At 39.6% G+C, this 27331-nt stretch overlaps 1 long non-coding RNA gene and 1 other non-coding gene across 2 annotated transcripts; both read left to right on the top strand.

Annotated features, from left to right (window-relative positions):
* The first annotated feature begins 1138 nt into the window (after nt 1-1138).
* Nucleotides 1139-27105, top strand: LOC140731404 (uncharacterized). Its single transcript, XR_012099803.1, has 3 exons — nt 1139-1231; nt 10711-10893; nt 26051-27105. It is a non-coding gene; the product is annotated as an uncharacterized lncRNA (long non-coding RNA).
* On the top strand, nt 22603-22676 carry trnat-agu (transfer RNA threonine (anticodon AGU)). Its single transcript has one exon. It is a non-coding gene; the product is annotated as a tRNA-Thr (tRNA).
* Nucleotides 27106-27331: the final 226 nt, after the last annotated feature.

Raw genomic sequence — 27331 nt, 5'->3', positions numbered from 1 at the left:
ATCTGTTAATGATGAATTCTTCTCGGACAATATGCAACACTGCATATTGCATTAACTTGTCTTTGTAAAACGTATCTGTGAATCTGCTTAGAAACTGTAGAGCAACATGACTGATCTGAACCAATGCATGAATACTTTAATCAATGGTAAAAAGAAAGTGACCGTGGATGTGGGGTTAATTAATGTTATGTTTCAATCAAAATTAATAATTTTACGGTTCAGATAAGGCTATACACTATTCTATTAAATTAGCTGTCTCAAGACTACTAAGGGAGTAAAAGTCATTCTAATTTATTTCTGAAGAGATATGTGGTGTTGTCAACATTACTTATAGTTAATGTAATATAATGAAATGTGTTATTGTAAACTGAAGCATTAGTTTTTTTGTCAATTGCAATATTATCTTGCCATTCATTGTCAACTGTCATTTAGAGTAAAAATTGTAGGTAAGACTGTTTATGGTTACTTTTATATACTGTATGTATAGAACAGATCAAAGGATAAAATGAAAATCAAATATAGACAATTTTTGGAACATTAGTGAAAATATTGGGCAGGTCAATGAAATCCACAAGTCTGCCTACTTCCAGTGGGAACAGTGCACTTACAAGATGAAATGAGCCAGAAAAATATTGTGCTTGGTTCTGATATACAGTCTCCAACAGATCAAAATCTTTTCTCTCCATTTCTAACAAAGCCATTTTTGAGCATTCATATAAAATATGGATTTTTAAACAAAATGCTTCACAGTTCTTTCTGTCCAATACAAAATTACCAAAGTGAAATGATACGTATTTTACTTAAAAGCTAAGTAATAGCTTTGGCAAGTTGCTATTTGGAAATATTTTCTACCAACATTATTAGAAAATGTTTTGTTTGAGATTTTGATAATTTGGTACAAGAAAGTGATTATAATTTGTTGAATCCCTGCAAACCCATTGTAATAAATGTTTGAATAAATGAAGTCAATACTCTGATTCGGGAATGGTATAACAGGAATATGAATTTGAGCTACAAACAGATTTAAAATAGATGGCAAAGGAATGATGGGTAAATGCTGGTCAAGTCTGCGTTTTAAAATACAGAAACAAGAAGCTTTAGGCTTTTAAGCTGTTAACAAGATAAGAGATCTTCACATCACGCAGACACACCAGCCCCAGGAACAAAGCAGTTCTGTTGCTCAGAAGAGAATATTTATACTCAGAAGATGAATTTTTTCCAACACAATAAGGTAATTAATTGTGCATGAAAGAGTAAATATATCCATGAGTAAGCCAATGAAAGAGAATTGATTGGAAGTTGAAAGGTGGAATATACCACCGTAACAAAAAGAGTAAGGGATCTTAAGGTGGAGACAGTATATTTATTTATTTAACTGACATCAGAAAGGTGGTTCAAGATTCAAGATTGTTTAATGTTATTTCTAGTTCACAGGTGTAAAGAAAAATGAAATAATTGTTACTCTGGATCTGATGCAACACACAAAAAACGCAATAAGATAAAGAACACAATAATAAAAAAACACAATAAATACTATATAAATATGCAAGAGAGATTATATACGTAGATTGATTGTATGTCTATAAAGCTATGCCAGGCACAGGAATGTCGTATATGGGTCACCCTGACAGGAAATGATAAAGTAGTGATGGTTGGGAGTGTTATGGGTGGAGGTGTTGATCAACCTTACTGTTTGGGGGAAGTAACTGTTTTTGAGTCTGGTGGTCCTGACATGGATGCTATGTAGCCTCCCCCCTGACAGGAGTGGGACAAACAGTTCAGGAGCAGGGTGAGTGGGATCTTTCATGATGTTGAGGAGTTGTCAAGAAATACTTGTTGCACACAGGGTTTTATGGAACTTTGTGATTGCAGGTGAAATGTGACATCAGCAGTTATTATAGTAAGGCTGCAGAGAAATGGACAGGATCCATTTCAACTCTGTGATTGTTCTAACTATATAAACAACATGAATGCCTGACAAACAATGAAAGGTGAACTTACAAGTGAAGATCTGCATGCATTCTGTCTAAGGACACCCAACAAGCAAAATTAACAACACACTATGTGACAGGCAAACAGCTAGTGTCAGTTCAGTACTCACAGTGTAACAATCTATCCATAAAGAATAGTTGGTTATGGCTGAATTCCTAAAGGATATACACCTAGTATTCCATAATGTATCTCAGTTACAGTGAGTTTGATAACTATGAGTAACCGTTCTGGTCTCATCATGTTCCCTTCATTATTTCAACTTCCTATTTCAGTTTTGGCAGACAACAGACTATAGTCCTTTAACTTGTTTTTTTCAGTAAGGAGGTTTCTATCTGGATTCCAACAATGGCAACGTTCTCAGCATTAGGCTGTGCTTGATTTGCACCTATGACCATATATTCCTGTTGAGCGGATGGAAGAGGTGGGGGCAATGGAAAAGCAGAGGAGTGTTCACAACTGCATTCAGAAGATTGCTAATCCCAATAAATTACATTTCCCTTGGCTTTGCATTTGCAGTCGTTAACTGAAAGTCTCAGCATTCCCTTTCAAAGAGAGACCCGTCATTCAGAAGACATTGCTGACCCATAAATTCAACTAGAAGACATCTACTCAATACAATGTTTCCTCCCAAAGCTGTACACATTGCCTTGCCATTAGTTTAAACATTTAACACAACCAATAGAATATGTGCTGTTGTGGTACCATCTTTTTTTTAAAAAGAAAACCAATACAGGTTTGGCTTACCTTAAGTGAATCGGATACAATTCATTGACTTTAGACTAAATGTGAGATTGTAATGATTTTCCTTCTCCCATTATTTTTTTTTTCTGAAAACAGTATCTGTTTTTCAAGACAGACATTTTATTACAGTGGTTATCTTCTGCACAATAGCATGTAATGGATGCAGGATGTTTTTCGAGGATTAAAGTCCAGCAGAAAATGCAAGAAGCCACTGTTAATTGAGGCTCGCAGGCAGTTTACTCCTTTCAAATGCAGAGTTTAGATGAGAAACTAACTGTAGCCTGAATTCTCACATGCTTCTCTGTTTTAATTAATCTTGTACAGTCCTAGGACAAATGAAGCGCAGCAGTTCAAGATTTATTTTAATTTAAGCTGATGCATTTTCTTTGTGAAAAATGATCAGCGTCCAAGCACAACTGCTTAGCTGTCTCTGCCTCATTTTCCTTATTACATATTCCCGTCTTATCTACGTTCTGAAATCCACCCGTTCAAAGTTGAAAAAAACTTGCAACAAAAAATGCACATGAATCTGATGCACACAATTGCAGTTTGTAATAATGATTTTTTGAAAAGCTGTTGGGAATTTACATTGTATAGGAAAATTTTATTTTACTGCTGCATTAAACAAATGCTTGTAGTATTTTATAAGCATTTATCTTCCAAATCATTTAGATTATTACTGCAACCCATGTATTAGTCATACCCTGGGAAATGGTAATGATGTTGTAAATCATATTTAAAAGCTAACTTTCAATGTTCTGAATATTTACATTTACCACTGTTGAGATATATTAGAGCTATGTAGGCTTATGCCTAAAATAGTATGATATTGTAATTTATTATTACATTTATTCTCTCATTCCACCTCCCCCAATTAGGAAAATGAGCAGCAGATGGAAAAAGATACTAAATTCAACAGATTTTCTTGCAACATTTACTACCTCCTACATGAAATAGTACCAACTGTAATGAGTATAAGCACATTTGAGTTTTGAATTCTTCCAATAATATTTTCATGTAAATAATGTTTTATTATTTCTCCAAGTATATAATCACCTATGGGATCGAAGGTCACCAGCTACATGTGTCACTGTATTTCATTCAACGACTGGCCTCTGCAGTCGAGGAGAAACATTAGATTTCCAGGCACTCATTAAATTTTAGATTTGTGACATTGGACTAGTGCATTTATAGAACAAGAAATTGATTGGAAAATAAATCAAGCTGCACATGGACACATAAACAATTCTCTTAGTAAAAAGGTTGGTAATGCAGAATGCCATTACCATCTCAACATTGGTATGATCCTGAAGCAAAATGTGAACATTTTAGTAAGTTCTTCAGTACTAGAGAACCTTGAATTTGTGTTATTTCTTAATATAACTAAATTTTGGCATAATAAATCAAAGCTGGGCCTTTATAGTCAATTATCTCTTCTAAGTATCTTTCAAGATAGGCATATGAAAATATACAAAAATAAAATGAAAGGAACGAAGTCCTCGTTAGTATTACTTAGTTGCTTAATCCCATTAAAAGGAGTTAAATTATACAAAAGAGTTCTAGGAAGTAATAAAAAAGCAGGCCTAATTAAAACATATTAATATGAGGAAGAAACAGGCCTTGACTATTCCTAGAGGAGCAAGATACAGTTTATTTTAGTTTGGAACAAAGCAGCACAAGTGGAATAGATTTAATCCAATTCATATGGCAAAACAAATTATGCATTTCCACATTAATCTCTCAATTTTTTCCATTATATAAGACACTGGGTCACTGAACTTTGATTGTCTTTCGTTTCCTGTTCTTATTGCATTGTCTGTTCAACAAATACAATAATCGCAATTTAAAGTGGGTACTCTCAGTCACATACAGTACATTTACAAAAACAGTTACTAATTTCTATAGCAATTGCTCTTATGCCAAATTAGTTGCACTTCCACTATTTCTTATTTGGTACAAGACCACATTTGTATTGTGATTCAAATCTGCATTCCTCCCCTGATCAGCTCCTTTTGTTGGTTTATCCTTATAGTCCTGGAGGTTGAAGACAAAAGAGAAAAAAAAGTTGATCTCATTAAATAAAAACACAAAATGCTGGCAGAACTCAGCAGGCCAGACAGCATCTATGGGAGGAGGTAGTGATGACGTTTCACTTAATTTATTCAGGGAATAACCCTCCTGATGAAGGGTTTCGGCCCGAAACGTTGTCACTACCTCCTCCCATAGATGCTGTCTGGCCTGCTGAGTTCTGCCAGCATTTTGTGTTTTTATTTATTTCCAGCATCTGCAGATTCACTCGTGTTGCCTTTGATCTCATTAATTGGTTTAAAGAGTTAATTTGGAGTGCTTTTGCAGTCATTAACTCAATCAATCAGCTACAAAGAAGGAAAAAAAGGCTTGCATTAACAAGAACATCTCTATAAAACAACCACTGAATTAACAATGGAACAGAGCTAAACCAATGAAGACACAATTTTATAATGGAAATAAATATTGCTAGATTTTCCATCTTTAATTGAACTTCTTTTAATCAGATATAAAAAAACGGCAGACATACATAAATAAGAAGCCCAAACCATCATTAATAATTTTGACACCTTTTATGGTAATGGATATAAATATTAGCTGTGTAATATACTTGAAGAAGACTGTTAAATTCTCAGTGTGCAGGGTGCAATATTTAAGCCATGTGCAGACTCACACAGCAAGATACACAAAACTCCATTAAACTGCTAATGGACAGCTATATCCTTCAGATAAAAACAGAAGAAATCTGTTTTTTTGAATTGAGTTCTTTCAACACAAAACATACTGCTGGAGAAACACAATAGGTAAAGCTGTATCCGCAGAGGGAAACGGGTAGTTGATAATTCAGGCCGGAACTCCTTCAGCAAATCAGATGAAGAGCTTCAAGCTGAAATATCCACTGCCAATTCCTTCCGAACTTGCTGGGCTCCTCCAGAAGTTTGATTCTTTTGCTCCAGATTCCAACATTTGCAATATCTTGTGTCTGTACATAGCCTAATACCAAAAAAGGCAGAGTGACAGGAAGTTATGAAGGTATAAGCAAGGAAGTAATTTTAACACTAACTATAGAAGTAGGAAAGTTGACACCGCACCTGACTGACTTCAATGAGACATAAAGGCAGGTAGGCAGTAACATCAGTGGCCACTTTCCTACCAGAGTTTAGGCTAAAATTACCTTCAAATACTTAAGTTGATTAGAAGGCAATGAGGGTGGAGGCTGAATATAATGTGAAAGAGGGTGCAGATGCTTAGAGAAAATCAAGCTCATGCAGTAAGGACCATTGTGGAGGGAGTGGGAGGAAGTCAAGTCTTTGACCTGACAAAGGCATAGAGAAGGATTTTAATTACAACAAAGCAGGGGCAGGTAATCATTAGAAGATAGAAATAAATTACATTGGTGATGGTTAAAGGATGGAGTACAGTGATCAATGGCAGAGTCAAACAGGTTAAATGCCTTCAGGTTTCTATAGGCAACATGATCAATACATTAAATAAAAATGAATTATTTCCATTCTCTTGACACTGATGCAAATTGCATTAAGTATGGCTTAACCAGAACAGACTGCAAGTGGTGAATTCGGTGCAAAGAAGAAGGGGGAGCCAACTTATGCTTCAGAACCTCATGGTGATTCTAATTCTGAGTAGAAAGATTTAAGTTCCGTCTAGTGTTTACCTAGACCTATACATTTTATTTAGAGATAGTAAAAGACTGAAATGTAGTTAAATATTATATAGATACATTAATTTTAATCAAAAATATTACATTGAAGTCTGAATTGAATATATCAAAAGAGATTTGATAAGGATTGGAGGGAAGTAATTGAAGTACTATTATATGTTGAAGTTAATAAAGATCCCAAATATTTTAGTATACCTGTAGTTTGTTTTTAGGGAGTTTAATCCATGTTGGTGAGCTGGTGGTGATATGGCTCATGGGAGAAGGGAACTACGTATATGAACAGGAGGTTGTCAACTCCTTAAGTTTGATAGTAGACCAGATTTAGACCATTGCTCAAAGACTGAAGGATGGGACTGTGAGTTGGATAGGTAAGGATATTCAGGGTACAGTGACTGTGTGTTCTCAGACATTGAACTTGTTCTTCAGATGTGAGATACATTCTACTTCACGGAGTGTGAGAAAAGTCTGTGAGGAGCGCAGGCAATCAGACTGCGGCAACATCGTATAGCAGACTATTCAGCAGAGGGAAATAAGGAGAAAGGTGGGAATTAGATGAGACAGCATAACAATGGGAGATAACTTCTGCCTCCGAGTCCTGAAGACTGCATCCACTGCTCGGTGCCAGAACTAGAGGCATTCATCTCTCGGCTCCCCAGCTTCCAAGCTAAGTTCTGCAAAGGCCCAGTTGCAGGGCTCAGTCTCACTGGAATCCCTTGGCAACACGCTGGGAAATCTACCTCTCTGATCCCACAGCAGTCCAATCTCATTCAGATTTAAATGCTGGATCAATTGCAGTATTAGGAAGAAAAAGGATAAATCCAGCTATTTACATTTTATTTATTTTACTTTATTGCTATGCTCTTAATTGTTAATTAATACTTTAAAAATTACTGCTTTTAAGAGAAGTAAAGATTACCTTCCCATTATTTCAGATAATTGTAATACATTTTAACGGTACACTTGTAAAACAGAAATATTTTTAAAATTCTTACAGAACTTCTAAGCTTTGAGATAAGATGGTTTCACTTCATCTTTGCCTCCTGACAAAGGCCGTCATTGTTTTCTGGGGGCAGAGCTCAGTGTGATACAGGCTGATGTTTACTTGCCACAGAGACCTCATTAAACTCTGTCTCTCTGTTCCAGGACGCTCAGGTTCAGAAAGTCTATGCCACATTCATACAGCCACGGGGAGATACATGGCAAATCGAGCTGCAAGCCAAAATGAGTTCAATTGTTTAGAGTGTGCATGGTAGTGTAATAGTTACCACAACACTTTTCGGTGCCAGCAACGCAGGTTCAATTCCCGCCGTTGTCCGTAAGGAGTTTGCATGTTCTCCCTGTGACTGCATGGGCTCCCCCTCGGTGCTCCGGTTTCATTCTATGGTCTAAAGACATACCGGTTGGTAGGCCAATTGGTTATTGTAAATTGTCCTGTGATTAGGCTAGGATTAAACTGGGATACTGCTGGGCAGCACGGTTTGAAGGCTCAGAAGGGCCTGTTCCATGTTATACCTCAATAAATAAATCCATTAATTAAAGATTCAGTGAGAAAGTGGATCCACCATCAAAATTAGGGATGGCTACATTGAATTGATATGGACCTGATTATCGAGAGAATTGAAGAAATTCGACAATATTAGGGAAAATTAAAAGCAATTGTAAACTTGCAAGATATATAGAAATCAGATTGTGAGAGCTTCCATAAGCATGTAAAAATAGAATAAAGATTAATCATTAGTCCCTTAGAAGTTCAGACAGGGGAATAATATAATAACAGGGAAGTTATGTGCACGTTTTTGTATCACCTTTGTAGAAGAAGGCACTAAATGCAACTCAAAGATAATAAGGAACCAAGGGACAAAGGACATTGAAGTACTTGAAACAATTAACATCACCGGAGACCCAGTACTCGAGTAGTTAGGGACTAAGGGCTGACGAGTGCCCTGCTCTGAGTGGTCTGCATTCTGGATACTGAAAAACAGCAACTACAGAAAGTGGATGAATTGGCTGTCATCTTTCAAAATTGCCTGGACTCTGGAAATGTCCCAGTAGATTGGTAAACACTGCTAATCAAGAAATGGAGGGAGGAATCAGGGAACTACAGGCCAGTTAACACCAATTGTCAGGGAATGCTGGAACTATCTCCTGGGGGAACTGATAACACAGCATTTAGAAAGGAATAACTAGACAGAGTCAATGTGATTTCATGGAAGGGAAATTGCATTCAATGAACTTATATGTGTTCTTTGAGGTTGTAATTATCAGAATAGTTGTAAGGGGAACAGATGTGCTAACGTTATTTTATGACTCTGTAGGCCGGATTGTAACTATTGTGTTGTGTGTGACTATAGGTGCACCTTGGCCACAGAGGAACGATGTTTTGTTTACTGTATACTTTGTAGGGTTGAATGACAGTAAACTTGAATTTAAACTTGAACCTGAACTTTTTGGCAATCGTGATAGTGCTGCATACATACACACTAGGACCTCTAAACTCACAAAGAGTATATACTCCCCCAAGCCGTCAGGCTGATTAACATCTCCATCCATTAACTCTCCCACTCTTTCCCCACCACCACTACACCAAGTGTCACTTCAGTCTATGTATATAACAGCTACAGTACATTGTGTTTTAGAGGATTCCTTTATATTTATATTTATTGGTTTTTTAACACCATTCTTCATGTTCAGTGCGTTTGTTATGCTGCATTGGACTCAGAGCAACAAATATTTTGTTCGCCTTTACACTCATGTACTGAATATTGACAATAAACCATCTTGAATCTTGAAAAGGTTATTGTAAACATCATGGGTTTACACATTAACATGGATGGAGATTGGTCAACAATGGGAAATTCAGATTCAGATTTATTTATTAATCACACGTACATTGAAACATACAGTGAAATGCATCGTTTGCGTTAGCAACCAACACAATTTAAGGAAGTGCTGAGGCGGCCCGCAAGTGTGGTCACATATTCCAGAGGCAACATAGTGCACCCACACAATGCTTGGCAGAACAACACAGAACCTAACAAAACCAAGCATGAGGAACAACAACAGCAAAACATCTCTCTCTCTCTCTCTCTCCCCCGCCCCCCCCCCCCCACTCCCAACCACAGGACAGGCATCTGGGTCTCAATTCTCTGATCTCCAGGCTTCAACCATTAGGCTTTGACTTCCAATGGACCAGGTTTTGATCTTCGGTAAAGCCCACACAGATGATGGGACCCCAAACTCCACACCTTAAACTCTGGTTTGCCACTTCACCAGGCCTCGTTCCTTGTGCTCACATGGACACCGGATCACTGGGGCAACTAACGTGGCACAACCCATCATCCACAGATGTCCTTCATCAAGTTATTCATCGTCAAGATGGTCAGAAGCAGCAAGCGTTGTGCCTGAGGGGACAGTGCTGGGACATCAGTTATTTACACTGTAACATTAAGGGGATTGTGGGTGATGTATTCAAGATGCTGATGATACAAAGATAGGTGAGAAAATAAATTGCGAGGACATAAAGTGCCTTGAAAGGACTTCTGAATGCCCTCCCCATGTTAAGTAAGTGGCATGAAAATGGCAGACAGAATGCAAAGTCAGGAAGTATAAAGGAGCAAACAATTTGGTGGAGGAACTCAGCAAATCAGCAACATCTGTGGGAGGAAAGGAGCTGCTGACATTTCAGGTCGTGACCTAGCATCAGGATCTTGTATGAGGGAATGTCAAGTTTGGTTAACAGGGATTATGAGGACAAGGCATGATGTTGGAGGTGATTCCAAGAATCCGGTTAGCCATGTCTTTAAGAAGGAGACTACTTCTGCACCAATGTTTTTATATGCTTTATGTTTTAGTCAAATGTTAAGAGAATTTATTTAAGAAAGATGCAAATATGATTGTAGCCCTAAAGCAAGCCTTGAATATTTGCACTGTCCTGATAATAATGTAATGCAATGATTTGGTATTTTTGTCTATAAATAATTCAATAGAGTTGAGCACAAATTAATTAAAACAGGGAGGTGTCATTGACAGGGCTTTCAAGTAGCGTTTACTCATTACCACTTCACACCAGCGCCTAATTACTCCTGATCCAAACACGAACTAAGTGATGTATTATAGAGACCACGTGAAAGAGACAACCCTAAAGAATATTTTTAAAAACTAGCTTTATTTGCCATATACACATTGAAACGTGCAGTATGTTGTGTCAATTGTATCAAGTCAAACCAGAGAGAATGCCCACAAATGTCATTGTGTTTCTCATCCCTACCTAGCATGTCCGCAACTCACTAACCCTAACACGTACATCTTTGGAATGCGGGAAGGAACTGGAATACCCAGAGGAAACCAACATTGTCACAGGGAGTATGTACAAGCACCTTAAAGGCAGCAGCAAGAATTGAACACTGGTCAGAAATCACTGGTGCTGTAATAGCATCATGCTAACCACCATGAAGGTAGGATTCTACCACACTTTTGTTTGGTTGTTACGTGCTGTATCGTATGACATAGATAATCATGGTCTTTCCACGACCGTGACTGTTCTTGGCAAATTTTTCAACAATAGTGATTTGCCATTGCCTTCTTCTGGTCAGTATCTCTACAGGATGTGTGATTCCAGCCATTGTCCAAACTGTTCAGAGATTCTCTAGTGTCAGTGGTTGCACGACCAGGACCTGCAATGTGCACCAGCTGCTCACACGACCATCTACCGCCTGCCCCCATGGCTTCATGTGACACCAATTGGGGGGATGAAGCAGATGCTACACCTTGCCCAAGGGTGACCTGCAGGCTAGCAGAGGGAAGGAGCGCCTTACTACTTCTTTAGTAGGGATGTATCTCCACCCCACAACCGCATTTTACCTCGGTAAAACTGATGATCATGAGAATACCAGAGAGAACACATATGTTGCTGGAAAACGTACAGCCTCTGATCAATAAAACTGAAGATCTCAGAACTAGGGTGCTGTATCAGAGGAACAGTAGTCTGGAATCCTGGTTAACTTGCTTCTGTACCGGACGCAGTGATTCAGGTTGATGGGTTCACTAGGACTGTTGAGGCTCTCAAAAGTAGAAGTGGAGGCGTATCCCTCATGATCAATTCCTCTTGGTGCACAAATGTGTCAGCGATGTCCCACTTCTGCTCACCTGACTTGGAATTCCTCTCAATCAAGTGTCGGCCATTATACCTGCTAGACGACCAGACGAGCTCAGTGCCTTTTATGCCCGCCTTGAAAAGGGGAATATAACTACAGCTGTGAAGATCCCTGCTGCACCTGGTGACCCTGTGATCTCTGTCTTGGAGGCTGATGTCAGGCTGCCTTTCAGGAGGGTGAACCCTCACAAGGCAGCAGGTCCTGATAGAGTACGTGTTAAGGCTCTGAAAACCCATGCCAACCAGCTAGCTGGAGTACTTAAGGACACTTTCAACCTCTCACTGCTATGTTCCCAAGTTTGCACCTGCTTCAAAAGGACAACAATTCTACCTGTGCTCAAAAAGAGTGGTGTGAGCTGCCTTAATGAATATCATCCCGCAGCACTCACATCTACAACGATGAAATGCTTTGAGAGGTTGGTCATGGCTACAATCAATTTCTGCCATAGCAAGGACCTTGACCCACTTCAATTTGCCTGTCACCATAATAGGTCAACAGCAAGCACAATCTCAGTAGCTCTTCACACAGCCCTAGATCAGCTGGAGAATACAATCACCTTTGTCGGATGTTGTTTACTGACTATAGCTCAGCATTTAACACCATCATTCCCACACTCCTGATCAATAAGCTAAAGAACCTGGGCCTCTGTTCCTCCCTTGACAATTGGATCCTTGACTACCTAACCAGAAGACCACAATCTTTGTGGATTGGTAATAGTATCTTCTCCTCAATGATGGTCAACACTGGCGCATCTCAGGAATGTGTGCCTAGACCACTGCCCTACTCTCTCTAGGAGGCATGGGATCCAAGGAGACCTTGCTTTGTAGATCCAGAATTGTCTTGCCCACAGAAGGCAAAGGGTGGTTGTAGATGGTTCGTATTCTGCATGGAGGTCGGTGACCAGTGGTGTTCCACAGGGATTTGTTCTGGGACCCCTCCTCTTCGTGATTTTCATAAATGATCTGGATGAAGAAGTAGAGGGATGGGTTAGTAAGTTTGCTGATGACACAAAGGTTCAGGGGTGTTGTGGATAGTCTGGAGAGTTGTCAAAGGTTACAGTGGGACTTCAATAGGATGCAGAACTGGGCTGAAAAGTGGCAGATGGACAAACCCAGATAAGTGTGAAGTGGTTCATTTTGGTAGGTCCAATTTGAAGAAAGAATATAATATAAATGGTAAGACTCTTGGCAGTATGGAGGATCTGAGAGATCTTGGGGTACGTGTGGATAGGACATTCAAAACAGCTGAGCAGGTTGACAGTTTTGTTAAGAAGGTGTATGGTGTGTTAGCATTCATCAGCCGTGGGATTGAGTTCAAGAGCTGTGAGGTAATGCTACAGCTACATAAGACCTTGGTTAGACCCCACATGGAGTACTGTGTTCAGTTCTGGTCACCTCACTACAGGAAGGATGTGGATACTATAGAGAGAGTGCAGAGGAGATTTACAAGGATGTTGCCTGGATTGGAGGATGTACCTTATGAGAATAGGTTGAGTGAACTCGGCCTTTTCTCCTTGCAGCGACGGAGGATGAGAGGTGACCTGATAGAGGTGTATAAGGTGATGAGGGACATTGATCGTGTGGATAGCCAGAGGCTTTTTCCCAGGGCTGAAATGGCTAACACTAAGGTGCATAATTTTAAGGTGCTTGGAAATAAATACCAAGGGGATGTCAGGGTAAGTTTTCACACACAGAGAGGTGGGTGCGTGGAATGGGCTGCCTGCACGGGAGTGGAGGCGGATACAATAGAGTCTTTTAAGAGCCTCTTAGATAGGTACATGGAGCTTAGAAAATTAGAGGTTATGTGCTAGGGAAATTCTAGGCAGTTTCTAGAGTAGGTTACGTGGCTGGCACAACATTATGGGCCAAAGGGCCTGTAATGTGCTGTAGATTTCTATGTTCTATACCCATGACTGTGTGGCTAGGCAGAGCTCAAATGCCATTTATAAATTTGCTGATGATACAACTATTGTTGGCAGAATCTCAGATGGAGACAAGAGGGCATACAGGAACGAGATATACCAACTAGTTGAGAGGTGTCACTGCAGTAACCCTGCACTCAGCATCAGTGAGACCAAAGAGCTAATTGTGGACGTCAGAAAGGGTAAGATGAGAAAACATGATAGGGATCAGAAGTGGAGAGAGTGAGCAATTTCAAGTTCCCAGGTGTTAATATCTCTGAGGATCTGACCTGGTCGCAACATATCAATACAGCTATAAAAAAGACAGTAGTTATATTTCATTCAGAGTTTAAAGGGATTTGGTTTGTCACCTAAAACATCAAAAAACTTCTACAAATGTACCATAGAGAGCATTCTGACAGGCTGCATCTCTGTCTAGTATGGGGGGTGGGTAGTGTGGGGGCTACTGCACAGGACCAAAAGAAGCTACAGGAAGTTGTAAAATTAGTCAGCTCCATCTTGAGTACTAGCCTCTGTAGTATCTAAGACATCTTCAAGGAGTGATGCCTCAGGAAGGCGACATCCATCATTAAGGACCTCATCACTGAGGACATGCCCTCTTCTCATTGTTACTGTCAGGAAGGACGTACAGAAAGCTGAATGCAATCAATAAGCGATTCAGGAACAGCTTCTTTCTCCTCTGCCATTCAATTCTTAAATGGGCATCGAACACTACCTCACTTTTTATACTATTTCTGTTTTTGCACAATTTTTACTTTAACTATTTATATATACACTGTAATTGATTTACTTTTTATTTATTTTTCTATATTATCATGTATTGCATTCTACTGCTACTGCAAAGTTAACAAATTTCACAACATATGCCAATGATATTAAACCTGGTTCCGATTCTGATTCTGATTTGGCATGACCTGGCATACGACAATGTAGGTAGAAACAAGGGCAATAAAGATATGAAGATGCTGTCAGAGGGCAATCACTGCAACTGCGAAGCGTTGCTACAGGTGTTCCTTTGGACAGAATCCTCGCTCAGACTGCTGTTTAGGCTTAAACAGAAGGAAGCTCGTTCCCGAATGACTGCGGAAGTGTTTTTCTTCCAATGATAACTCCTCAAATAATGTAACTGTCTCGACCTGCATGGAGCACGACCTGACCAAAATGCAGGCTTGTGTTCATAAGCAGCGAGTAAATTCTGCACTCTTCAGAAATGGTGGGCAAACATTATCTCCGATTGTAGGAAAGCTAACTTTATCAACTTATCATTTAATGGCATTAACATAATCATGTCCCTTACATGAAAATTCTGGAGGTCAACACTGAGAAGAAACAATTGGATTGGTGACAAAAATGCTGTGGCTGCAAAGGTTTGTCTGAGGCTAGAGAGTGACATATAGCTTGACCCCCCTAAAGCCTTTTTATTATCCACATATGTCAAAAGCATGATGGAATGCTCTCTGCTTGCTTGCGTGAGTGCTGTTGCAAAAAACAAAGAAGCTCATTCATCACGTACTGCTTACAGGACGGACTGCATTAACCTTCCAAAGTTTCTTCTGTAGGAACAAATTCCATTTATGAACCCACATTTCATGTGTGCTTCAAACAAAAACTGGTACTAAGTCATATTAGGTCAAGTGACTAGTGTCTGGTCAAAGTTCAAAGTACGCTTATTATCCAAGTATGTAAACATTTTACATCCTTGAGATTCGTCCCACAACAGGCAGCCACAAAACAAAGAACCCATTAAAAAATAGGAGACCATCAGACTCCCAATGTGCAGAGAGAAAAAGGAAACAAATCATGGAAAGAATGAACATAAGCAATAGCATTCTGAGCTGAAGTCCAGAGAGACAGTCCTGTCCACAGAGCAGAGCGGAGCAGTGAGCCGAACTGGCCCATCTCTCACCTCCGGTCCCAACACCTCGACCTTTTCAATCTAGCCCGGTGCCTAAGTTGTTACCTAAACACCGGGTTCGGTCACTTCAATACGCTCTGAGGTCTGGACCCCACCGCCTCAGTTCGGCCTGCGCCTGACCTTTCTGGTTATGCAGTGTCATAAAGAAAGAGGGGTTGCTTGGCACAGAGGTTCAATGAAGGCACTCCTGAATCTAGGATCTTGCCAGACAAAAGCATAGGTGCTAGCAACGGGGCAGGTAAGTCTGGGGATGAGCATACTGAGCAGAATAAGAAAAACATTGATTTCTCAGAGGCTCATAAGGCTGAGGGTGGGAGGAGACAGAGGGGGGGCTGGGAAAGAGAGAGGTGAACATATGGAGGTGCTTGAAAGTAAGATAATAAATTTTTAATTAAAGCATTTGATAGCCAACATGATGGTGATTGGTAAGTGCAACAATAAAAGTTGGGACAAGGGCAATAAAGATATGAAGGTTTTGAAGATGAGAGGGAGGAAAACCAGCCAGGAATAGAGACAGGACAGACATGGATAGTGATTTCAGCAGCACTTGATCTGAGGCCGGATGAAGTAGAGCGATGTTGTTAAAATTGATAATCTGAACTTGGGGTCGAACGTAACACTTGTTTCATTCAGTGTCATACAGAAGCCTGGGCAAACAACAGAGCTGATGGGCTGAGATCAACGTTTGCGACAAAGTTGGCCTTCTCACTGTTGGAGAAAATATTTGTTTCTTCACTACCATGTTTCACAAAATAGCTTGGATAATGTTGAAAAGGTGAAAAGGCTTAGAAATTTTGAACACCACCCCCCCCCCCCTTTTCCAAATCAGTATTCTTGGATGTCTAAACGGGTGAGGGTTGCTGGTGCATAGAAACATGGTCTCCTCCAAATAATACAAAATCCTAGTTTAGAAATATGTCTCTGTTCATTCAGAATTACTGGGCTAAGATCCTAAAATTGTCCACCAACAGCACTTTCACCATGCTGTACAGTTCAAGGGAATGGTTAACCATCACATTCTGAAATTACGAGGCTGGGTCTTCAACTAAAATGTTGACTCTGTTTCTCTTTCAACAGTTACTGCCTAAGCTGCTGATCATTTCTTGAACATAGAACATTATAGCACAGAACAGAAACCTCAGCCTACAATGGAGCATTGATCTTTTAAACTACTCTTTCCCTCCTGTTTAGCCCTGTTTTTTTTCTATTATCTATATGTCTATATAAGAGTTTTATAAATGTCACTGATGTACCTGCCACTACCATCACTCTTAGCAGGGCATTCCTCATACCCATCACTCTCTGTGTAAAGAACATACCGCTGACATCTCTGCTATACTTTAATCACATTAAAGTTATGGCCCCTCATAATATCCATTTCCGCCCTGGGGAATAAGTCTCTGGCTATCCACTCAATCTATGTCTCTTAGCATCTTGTACATCTCTGTCCCGTCACCTCTCATTCTCTTTCGTTCCAAACAAAAGTGCCCTGACTCACTCAACCTATCCTCATACAACATGTTCTTTAATCCAGGCAGCATCCTAATAAATATCCTCTTCACCTTCTCTAAAACTTCCATATCATTTCTAAAATGAGGTGACCAGAACTGAATGTAATATTCTAAATGTGTTCTAACCTAGGTTTTATGGAGCTGCAGTACTACCTCACGGTTTTTGAACTCCATCCCCCAACTAATGAAGGCCAATACATTATACAGCTTTGTAACAATCTTATCAACATGTGTGGGCATCTTTGAGAGATCAATGGCTGTGTTCCTCCACACTACTAAAAATTCTGCCATTAATCCTGTATTCTACCTTCAAATTCGACCTTCCAAAATTTCCCGGTACCTTCTATTTGTATTTCTGATTTCCAGCAACTGCAATGGACTTTCACTCCATCAAATATAACTTGACATGGATGGTTAAAGCTGGTCTTAACAGTGACACAAATCCTATAAATGAACGAAGGAAAATCATAAGAGACTTTATATTAATCAGCTGAATTCTGATTTCTCAGCACACACAGAACACAAAGGGAACTTTCCATCTACGTCATATATTAAAAAATATTAGTTGCTGGTCTCATAAGTAAATGTACTCCACCTAAGTTGTCGGTAAATGGCCACTCTCAAGCTAAAGGAGTTAGACCTCATTGTCCGCCTGGGTAGCCTCTAAACTGACACATGAACATCGATTTTGTTAACTACCAGCAATTTCTTCCCTCTTGTTAAGTTTGTAACTCCGAAATATAAGAACAATTGCAAAGAAAAGATGGGATCCCAGGTGAACATGTCTTAATTTTGTGTTTACTTTAAGCGAGATGCGTACAGATGATGAGGTGGTGGAATGCTGTACGCCACTTAGTACTTATACCTATAACCTATAATGTATTATGTAAACAACAAAGAATGCATAAACAAACAATATATTGACTGTGTATATGTATAATATACTTGGTATATCATACAACTACTGTATAGACATTCACAGCATTGTAAAGTTTATGTTGTCCCATTCAAGACTAAACATTTAATCACTGTGGAGACTTCTTACTCTTGTGGGATAGTAACTTTCCTGGCAAGGGAAAACACTCTACTTGGCAGGTGAGACGTGTGGCTGTGAAACAATCTTAGGTCTGGGGCTTCCTCCATTATGGAACTGCATAAAGTGGTTCTGACAGCTTTGAACACCTTTCTTCTCTAACGATTGACTCAGATCTCCTCAACCAAACAACGTGTCGTCTCCAGATGATATCAATGCCATCTCCACTGTGTAGGAGAGTGGTCCAGTTCCGCCAATCTTTTCGAGTACCGACTTTTGATCACCTCTGTAGTCCCTCGCTTGCGGGAAATGAAACATCGTAACTCCTCGTTTAAAGAACCTTCAATTTGTCTCGGCTGTTTGTCCTGTATACTCCTTCTCAGATTGGCTTTGAGGAGATCCAAGCGTGAGTGCAAGAGACAACCCAGGAACAGCATAGCTGGTGAGTTGTTAGTTGTGGAGTGTGTTGTATTTCGATATTCAAGGAGGAAATTGGTGAGCTGCTGATTCAGTGCCAGTGCAGAATGTTCTGCTGATGTTACTCACCGAGTATTCTTTAGACTCTTGACACACCGTTCCACCAAGCCACTTGTAGATGGGTGATATAGTTCAAATGTAAAACATCTTATTTCATTCAAGTTCAGGAATGACTGAAACTGTTCTGCAACAAACTGTGGCCCATTGTCATTGACTAAGTGTTCTGAAACACCAGTCCTTGGGGCAAGGCTTTTCAACACATCAACAGTGTGCGAGGCTGTATTGGAAGCTACTGAGAAAATTTCTGGCCACTTTGTAGCTGCATCCACTACTACCATGAACTTTAGGTCCATGAATGGTCCGGCAAAATCCTCATGAATCCTCTGCTAGGGCAATTCAGGCCACTCCCAGGGATGGAGAGGTGCTGCACTTGGCATCTTCTGAACACATTAGTCTCCTGAACAGTGCTGATGAGCTGCTCCATCTGCTGATCTATCCCAGGCTACCAGACAAAACTTTGAGCCTACACTTTCATTCTGACCACGCCTGGATGACCAGCATGTAGCTCCTCCAACACTTGCTCTCAGCTTTGATGGAACAACAAATCTGAAACCCAACATGGGCAATCTCCACCCCAGTGCTAGTAAAAATGGGGAATTGGTATTCCTGCTGCGCATTCCAATTTTTGGTGGCCATGTAGACCTGAGAGAGTGAGGGCTCTTTTCTGGTTTCCCTTTGGATTATCTCTGCCGTAACAGGGAGACTTTAAATTTGCATTAGGAAAAACAGGTCTAAAGGAATGTTCTCTTTTGTAAATATTTGCAATTTTCCTTTTCCAATAGTAAATAGGACAATCCAACAGCATTTCCATGATTAGTTGTCCTCTTGAATTTGATCTTTTAATTGTATACTCCAAGAAACAGAGCCCAGCTCTGCATTTGTGTTTGGGTTAGTGCAACTTGCTTCTGTGGATTGAAAATGGACACTACTGGTTGATGATAAGTCACACAGGTAAAATCTTTCCCATACAAGTACTGTTAAAATGTTTCATACCCTAAAGCAGACTCAAAGCCTCTCCGTCAATCTGTACTGAATTTTTCTCTGCAGCAGTACGGAAACAGGATGCAAAAGCTATGTGGCATTCACTTCCATCGCTTAAGAATACACCTATACCATAAGGGGAGGCATCACAGGCAAGCTTCACTGAAGACAAGGATCATAATGTGTGAGTACAGTGTCTGATGTCATCATTTCCTTTGCCTTTTGGAAAGCCACCTCACACTGCTTTGGCCTTTGCCATTTCTTCCTGATCTGTAGTAATAAGTTCAAGTGGTGGGAGCACAGTAGCCAGGTTTGGCAGGAACCTATTATAGTAAATGACAAATCTTAAATGGACCACCACTATGGAACTTCCTTTGGGCTTGAGGCATCCACTACTGCTTGAATTTTATCAGCACACATACGTCAATAGTGTGACCATAGTGAATGATGCTTAGTTTGAAGAATTCAAACTTGTTGTGTCTTGCTCTGAGCCCATATTCCTCTAATCCTGTTAACACAGAACTGAGATTTTGGAGATGTTCCTTCTCATCCTGGCTGGTAACAATGATGTCATCCAGGTAACACTGAGTGCCTGGGCAGCCTCGCAGCACCTGGTCCATAGCTTTCTGTCAGAGCGCAGGTACAGGTGCTACTCCAAAAATAAGCCCATTATAATGATAAAGCCCTTTGTGACTGATTATAGTGAGAAGCAATTTGGACTCTTCTTCCATCTCTTGTAGGTAGGCCTCAGCTAAGTCCACTTAGCTAAAATGATTTCCTACAGAAAGGTTTGCAAAGATATCCTCTATCCTGTGCAAAGTGTAGTAATCTGCTTTTGGTACTGGGTTGATGGTGACCTTAAAATTACAACATATTCTAACAGACCTATTCTTCTTGGCTACTGGGACCATTGGCATTGCCCATGGGCTCCACTCAACCTTGGAAAGAATTCCTTCAGCTTCCATGTGTTCTAGCTCACTGGCTACTTTATCATGGATGATATAAGGAACTAAGCAGGCTTGACAAAATTTGGGTGTGGCATTTTTATTTTACCCTTGATATGCTTGAGTTTTCTACTGCCATTCTTGAACACTGTTGTTGCATCATCTGGTAACTTTCAAAATTCACTTTCAGTTGAACTTATTGTAGGGAATGTGTCATGCAAATGGTGGATGGATCTCCAAGCAACTTATAATTGTCTCAGCCAATCACAGCCCCACAATGTTGGCCCTCCTGTTTTTACCATATAAAAGTCCAATGTGGTTTCTTGACTGTTGTATTTAATTGTTACGAATGTTAGTCCCACATGAGTTACCTTTTCTCCAGTATAAGTTCTTACTTGTATTTCTGCAGGCTTCAATTCAGTATCTTTGAAACGCCATTTTAACTTATTTTGTGGAACGACTGAAACAGTTGAACCAGTGCCCAATTCCATTTTAAATAATTTGCTGTTCACTTCTGGCATATTCATATTGCTTGTCTATTGCTATTTTCACATTGTTAATCTCGAATCTACACAATACTGTGTCACTCTCATCACCAGATTTTTCATCAACAACATGCAGAATAGTGCTCTTTTTGAAACTGCAACTTGAACTTTTATATTTTTCTCTTCTCTGTGCAGTCCATTTGTTTTTGTCTGCCCAACATGCTCTTTGCATGTTTCCTACTTTGATACATTTTCTGCAAGTGTTGCCTTTATACTTGCATTGGTCTGGTGTTTGTGAGTGCCTGCCACAATGGTAACACAATTTGATTGGCCAGGCTGGTTTCTGTTTAGATGCTGCAAACTTCTTCACGCTCACTTTGATTTTTGACTGCAACTCAATTGCGGCGCAGTCTGCTGTTTCCATTGATACAGCTATTTCAACTGCTCTTCAAAATATAAGTTGTGCTTCAGTTAGGAGACATTTTTGAATGCTTTCTTGCAAGACTCCACAAACAAAATGATCTCTCAGTGCCTCATTAAGCCCACCACTGAACTGATAATGCTCAGACAACTTCTTCAATTCAGCCATATATGCTGAAATGGCCCCCCCCCCTTCCTTTTGATTCTACTTATGAAACCTAAAGTGTTCTGCAATTAACAATGGTTTTAGTTCTAAATGTTCCTGCATCACTTTCATGATATCAGCAAAGCTTATTTCAGCTGTTTTTTTTTTTTTGCTGGAGCAGTCAAACCTCTAAGCAAAATGTATGCTCTTCCACCCAATGCACTCAGCAAAACTGGCACTTGCTTTTCATTGGCTCTTTCATTTGCTTCAACATACTGCTCAATTCATTCCATATACAGCAGCCAGTTATCTCTTGTGCAATCAGACCCATCTATCTTTCTAATTATAGCCAGTCATTCAGTTTTATTTTATTTATGATTATTATTATCCATTACTCACTATTTATGAACTCACGAATTATTTCATCACTGTTTTGTAACTACAAAACATAAAACTAACCGCAAGAAAAGGGTGGGAGTCCAGAGAATGTGTCTTAGCTTTGCTTTTACTTTAAGCAAGGAACATGCATATGACATGGAAGTGTGATGACATACAGTATGCCATTTATGTACTTTTACATATAACCCTCAATACATTATGTAAACAACAAAGAATACTTAATCAAACATAATTTACAATATTCCTCTGATAATAGTGAAATATTAAATAGACAACACCTTTTACCTCTTCTCTTCTCCTCATGTGCCTATCACCTGCCCTGGTGCCTCTCATCCTACCCTTTCTCCCATAGTCCACTCTCCTTTCCTATCAGATTCCTTCTTCTTCATTCATTTTCATTTTCAATCTTTTTTTAATTGATTTTTTAAAAAAATGAATAAATACAAATCAGAGGAGAAGTTATATCAAATACATAATGCAATAAACGTACAAAACAATGAAAGGGATGTATACTGTTGAAGTCATGTAAATGTTATATTGAACTATTATATATAAACAAAGAACCACAACTTGTCTTGGCAATTCATACAAAAAAAAGACTGGAAATTTTTTCTAATTAAAAAAAACACTAAACTAACCTACAACAACCTAAAACAAAAAAAGAGAGAAGACTGGGCAGTCCATTTGAGGATACAATTACAAGAAAAAAGAAGAAAACTGGTGCTGTGGCTTAGTTGGTTAAAGTGCCTTTCTAGTAAACAGGAGATCCTGAGTTCGAATCTCAGCGGTGCCTTCTTCTTCTTCTTCTTCTTCTTCTTCTTCTTCTTCTTCTTCTTCTTCTTCTTCTTCTTCTTCTTCTTCTTCTTCTTCTTCTTCTTCTTCTTCAGCCCTTTACTTATTCTACCTATCACCTCCCAGCTTCTAACTTCCTCCTCACCTGGTTTTGCCTATCATCTTTCGGCTTGGACTCATTCCCCTCCCTCACCTCCTTAATCTGGCTTCCTCCCCCTTCCTGTCCAGTCCTAATGAAGCATCTCAGCCTAAAATGCTGACTGTTTATTCATTTCTATAGATGTTGCCTGACCTACTGAGCTCCTCCAACTTTTTGTGTGGGTTCTCAATGGTGAAAGAATCTGATAGGCAAAAGCATTGTACATCTTAAACTCCATAAATAATGTAATATTTAGATATCTGCTGTAGAGGACCTTAAATCCACCTCTCTGGTATGTTCCTTTGCTTGAAATAGAGAAAGTAGGGTTTAGCATTTTATATATGGGATTGTTACTGGAGTGTCATTTCAGCTCTACAGCTGATGATATAATGAAAAAGAAAAGAGGCTTGATTATGAATGTCACCCAAAGACTAGCAGACAAACCTAGTTCTTAGCCTTCATCACAATATATTGCAAGCATTGGATTCCTTAATCATACTCTCCATAAGATTTATAGCTCTGTTAATTCAAAGCTCAAAGTTGTTAGCATAGGAAATTGAGTTCCCTTTCACTGATGGGGGTCCAGCACAGGAAGTACGGTGGCTTCTGTGGAGTGCTCTTTAAAGAACCAGTAATTAACTTAAAAGCAAGGATGTAATGTTGAGGCTTTATAAAGCACTGATGAGGTTTCACTTGGATTATTGTGAGCAGTTTTGGCCCCTTTATCTAAGAAAGGATGTGCTGACGCTGGAGAGGGTTCAAAGGAGGTTCACAAAAATGATTCCAGGATGGAAAGGCTTTTCATATGAGGAGTGTTTTATGGCTCTGGGCCTCTACTCACTGCACTTCAGAAGAATTTGGAGCGACCTCATTGAAACCTATTGAATGTTGAAAGGACTCAATAGACAGGATGTGGAGAGGATGTTTCCTAAGGTGGTAAGACCAGAGGACACAGCCTCAGAAGAGAGGGACATCCTTTTAGAATGGAAATGAGGAGGGATCTCTTTAGTCAGGAAGTGGTGAATTTGTGGATTTTGTTGCTGCAGGCAGCTATAGAGGCCTAGTCATTGGGTATATTTAAGGCAGAATTGATAGATTTTTGATTAGTCAAGGCATGAGGGGATACAGGGGAGAAGGCAGGAGATGGGGACTGAGAGGGTTAATGGATCAGCCATGATGAAATGGCGGAGCAAACTCGATGGACCAAATGGCTTAATTTTGCTCCTATATCTTATGGTCTCATGGTCTTAATGGGCTGAGTTTTCCTTCCTGAGCCTGAGCCTCTTTGATTCACCAAACAAATACAGGAATTTTCTGGTGTCAAACATTCAACAAATGCTACAATCAGCATGCAAGTGCATATTTTATTTTCAAGATATTAAAAGCCATTTCAGGAAATATTCAGGACAAATAAATATGAGGTTTAGTTCAATTTAAGTGTGGTATAATAAAGACTGTATGTCAAATGTTGATCTTAATGCCTGAAAATAAGCAACTGAATTTCTTCTTTGTTAACCATTCCGACCTTGATAGTCAAATTGCTGATGGTATGCTGTGAAACAGTGTAGATAAACATCAGTAAGATCTTCTGTGCAGCAGGCTTCATTGAACTAATAGCCCAAGGTTTCCCTGGACTGGCTGTGATATATTGTGATGTATTGTTGATCTTTTTGAGATATAATGACTTGGGCATTTAAAGATAAAATCTAAATAAAACCACAATGACTTTTCAGATTTTCTTTTGTTCCTCATGTCCCCAACCTCCCTTTGGAGCTAATCACTTCTGAAATCCTAAACAGACAATTGTTTCTGTCGCTGGGCAATCTGCACAAATTACTACTGATTACACTGAAATCAAACAGCCGAGATTCGCAAACTGCACGGTCCTGCTGGGGATTAAACATCTATAAGCAATCTTAATAACAGCCGAGGAGTTACAACATGAAAAATGAGCCACAGGCCTTGGAGATGTAAGTGGGTAACTCAGGAAATAATGTACTTGAGAAGCCGCTGTCACTAAGCTTATGTGAACAAATGAGCTACACCTAACAGGCTAGGGAGCTCATCATGCTCCTTTCAATGAAAGCATGTGGAATATTTGAATAGCACCACCTCACCATCAATAGATCCGACACGAGCCTATTTTACTATGTTAAAGACACTATATAAATGCAAGTTGTCACTGTTTGAGCTTTTCAGATCAAATTGAAAAGATTGTGGCTGACCTGTGATGTGCTGTGATTTCAAAATGTGGAAATCTGGTATTCTGGTTGGTTTCTTTTTATTCTGATTCTCAATCCCTCTTCAATACAAAATGAAAAGAGGTGTCTAAAAATTCAGAAACAAAATAGCAAGTGCAGAATGCAGTCTTTTTATAATTAAAATGACTGTTAATCAATTCATTTAATGGTTTATTCAGTGGTTGGGGAGGCAAGGGGAATATAATATCTGTCAGATTTAAGTAGTTTCAATGACTCAATCAGTAGTTTCTGACCACTAACTAATCTATTAATGTCAATGATTGAGGTTCAGCTCCTGATTTTTTAAATCCCTGAAATGTACTAATATTCTCATGCAAAGTGTAATTTTGTTGTCTCAGGCTGGACTTGGCTTATCTATCTAATTTATTTATTATGATACAGCATGGAATAAGCCCTTTTGGCCCTTTGAGCAATGCCCCGATTTAACTCTAGCCTAATAACGGGACAATTTATAATGACCAATTAATCTACCAACCGGTGTGTCTTTGAACTGTGGGAGCATCCAGAGGAAACTATGCGGTCACAGGGAGAACGTACAAACTCCTTGCAGTCAGCGGCAAGTCGTCTGCACCATAAAGCATTGTGCTAATTGATGACTTCCAGCATCTGCAGGTTCTCTCTCATTTGTGCTAACCACTACACTACACTGCTACCCCAATGCCATGTGTCTCTCATGCACACCCATGAGGCTACCACCATTTTACATGCGCTGTAAAGTGAGCTGGTCTCTGCAGGGTCTCCAAGGGAAGTAACCTTTGGAGATGTAATGGTAGTTTACAAGAGGTGAGGTAATAAGAAAGAAAATTTAGTTAAGAGGTTATACAAGATAGTAATTGGTGAGTAGAGATTCTGAACATTAAATTACTGACTTAATTACATTGCTAGATATTTGCGGTTGCATTTGCTCAAGACAATTTCAGTAATACATAATATGATGCTTTATTTTAAATAACTTATTTTTTTTATGTATTGCAGCGCAGTGATAATGGGCTGGTATCCAAATGCCTGGAGGCAGAAGTTCAAATCTCACCACAGCACCTGGACAAATTAAATTTGTTGATTAAACTTTCAATTCTCAAATACAGTACCAATATAAATAATGGCCATCGAGAAAATACTGATTGGCGTGTAAAAAATCCACCTGTGGGGAGAGAGGAATCATTCAGGTGAAACGCTGCATCTGGATTAAGGGTGAAGAGGGAAGATAACCAGTATAGAGTGGAACGGGGAAAATAGAGCCTTTATTTGTATACCTTGATCTATCATCAGCCTGCCTCTGTTGGCCCCTTTCCCTCTCCAACCTGACTCCAGCTTCTCAACATCCTTCACCAGGCTTTGGTCCACCATCACCCTCTGATCCTTGTCTCACCCGCTCTCCCCACCCCTCTTTATACTGGCTCTCGTCTCTCTCCACTCTTAGATCTGATGTAGGGTTTCAACCCGAAACATCAACAAGTCTTCTCCCCCACCCCACTGATGCTGCTCGACAAGCTGAGTTGCTCCATCACTTTGTGTTCCTGATTGTGGCATCGGCAATCCCATGTGTCTCTATTTCATTTTTTAAAATTGAGAGATACAGCACAGTAACAGGCCCTTCCGGGCCAACGAGTCCATGCTGCCCAATTACACCGATGTGACCAATTAACCTAATAATCCATACGTCTTTGGACTGTGGGAGATAGGCTCAGCACCCAGGGAAACCATAAAGAAATTACAAGCTCCTTCCAGAATTGAACCAGAGTTGCTGATGCTGTAATAGCCTTAGCCCAACAGCTACTGTACTGTGCTGGCCCAAAACTAATCCAGTTCACTAACTTCCTTTAAAGAAGGAAATCTCCCATCATTATCAGTTTGTGTCTGCATCTGATACCACATCAACAACCACATATTTGTCTCTTAACTCCCTTTGAGATGTCCTAGCACACTATTCCATTCAAGGACATTGCTAATGATGCCATGCCTCTTGAAAGCATGAACATTAATTGAAAGCCTTAATAAACTTCAAGGTGAAGATAGCACAAATGTATCAGCAGAGATCTAATGCTTTCTCTTGCTCCCCTTGCTTTGATAATGTGGGGATTGTGAAAAGACTTTAGAAAAGAGACAGAGGAAATTGTGAATTTAAGAAGGGCTAAGCTACTTTGCTTTCATACTTAAGCTAATGCAGATGACAGATTTCTCTTTCAGACTGAATTGATGTAATGGGAAAATAAGAAAATCAAAGTGGTCTTCTTGTATCAATCATCTTTGTTGTCA

The sequence above is a fragment of the Hemitrygon akajei genome, chromosome 8, assembly GCF_048418815.1.
Source record: "Hemitrygon akajei chromosome 8, sHemAka1.3, whole genome shotgun sequence".
Classification (NCBI taxonomy): domain Eukaryota; kingdom Metazoa; phylum Chordata; class Chondrichthyes; order Myliobatiformes; family Dasyatidae; genus Hemitrygon; species Hemitrygon akajei.
The sequence above is the reverse complement of the archived record's forward strand: the minus strand, read 5'-3'. Positions and strand labels throughout refer to the sequence as shown.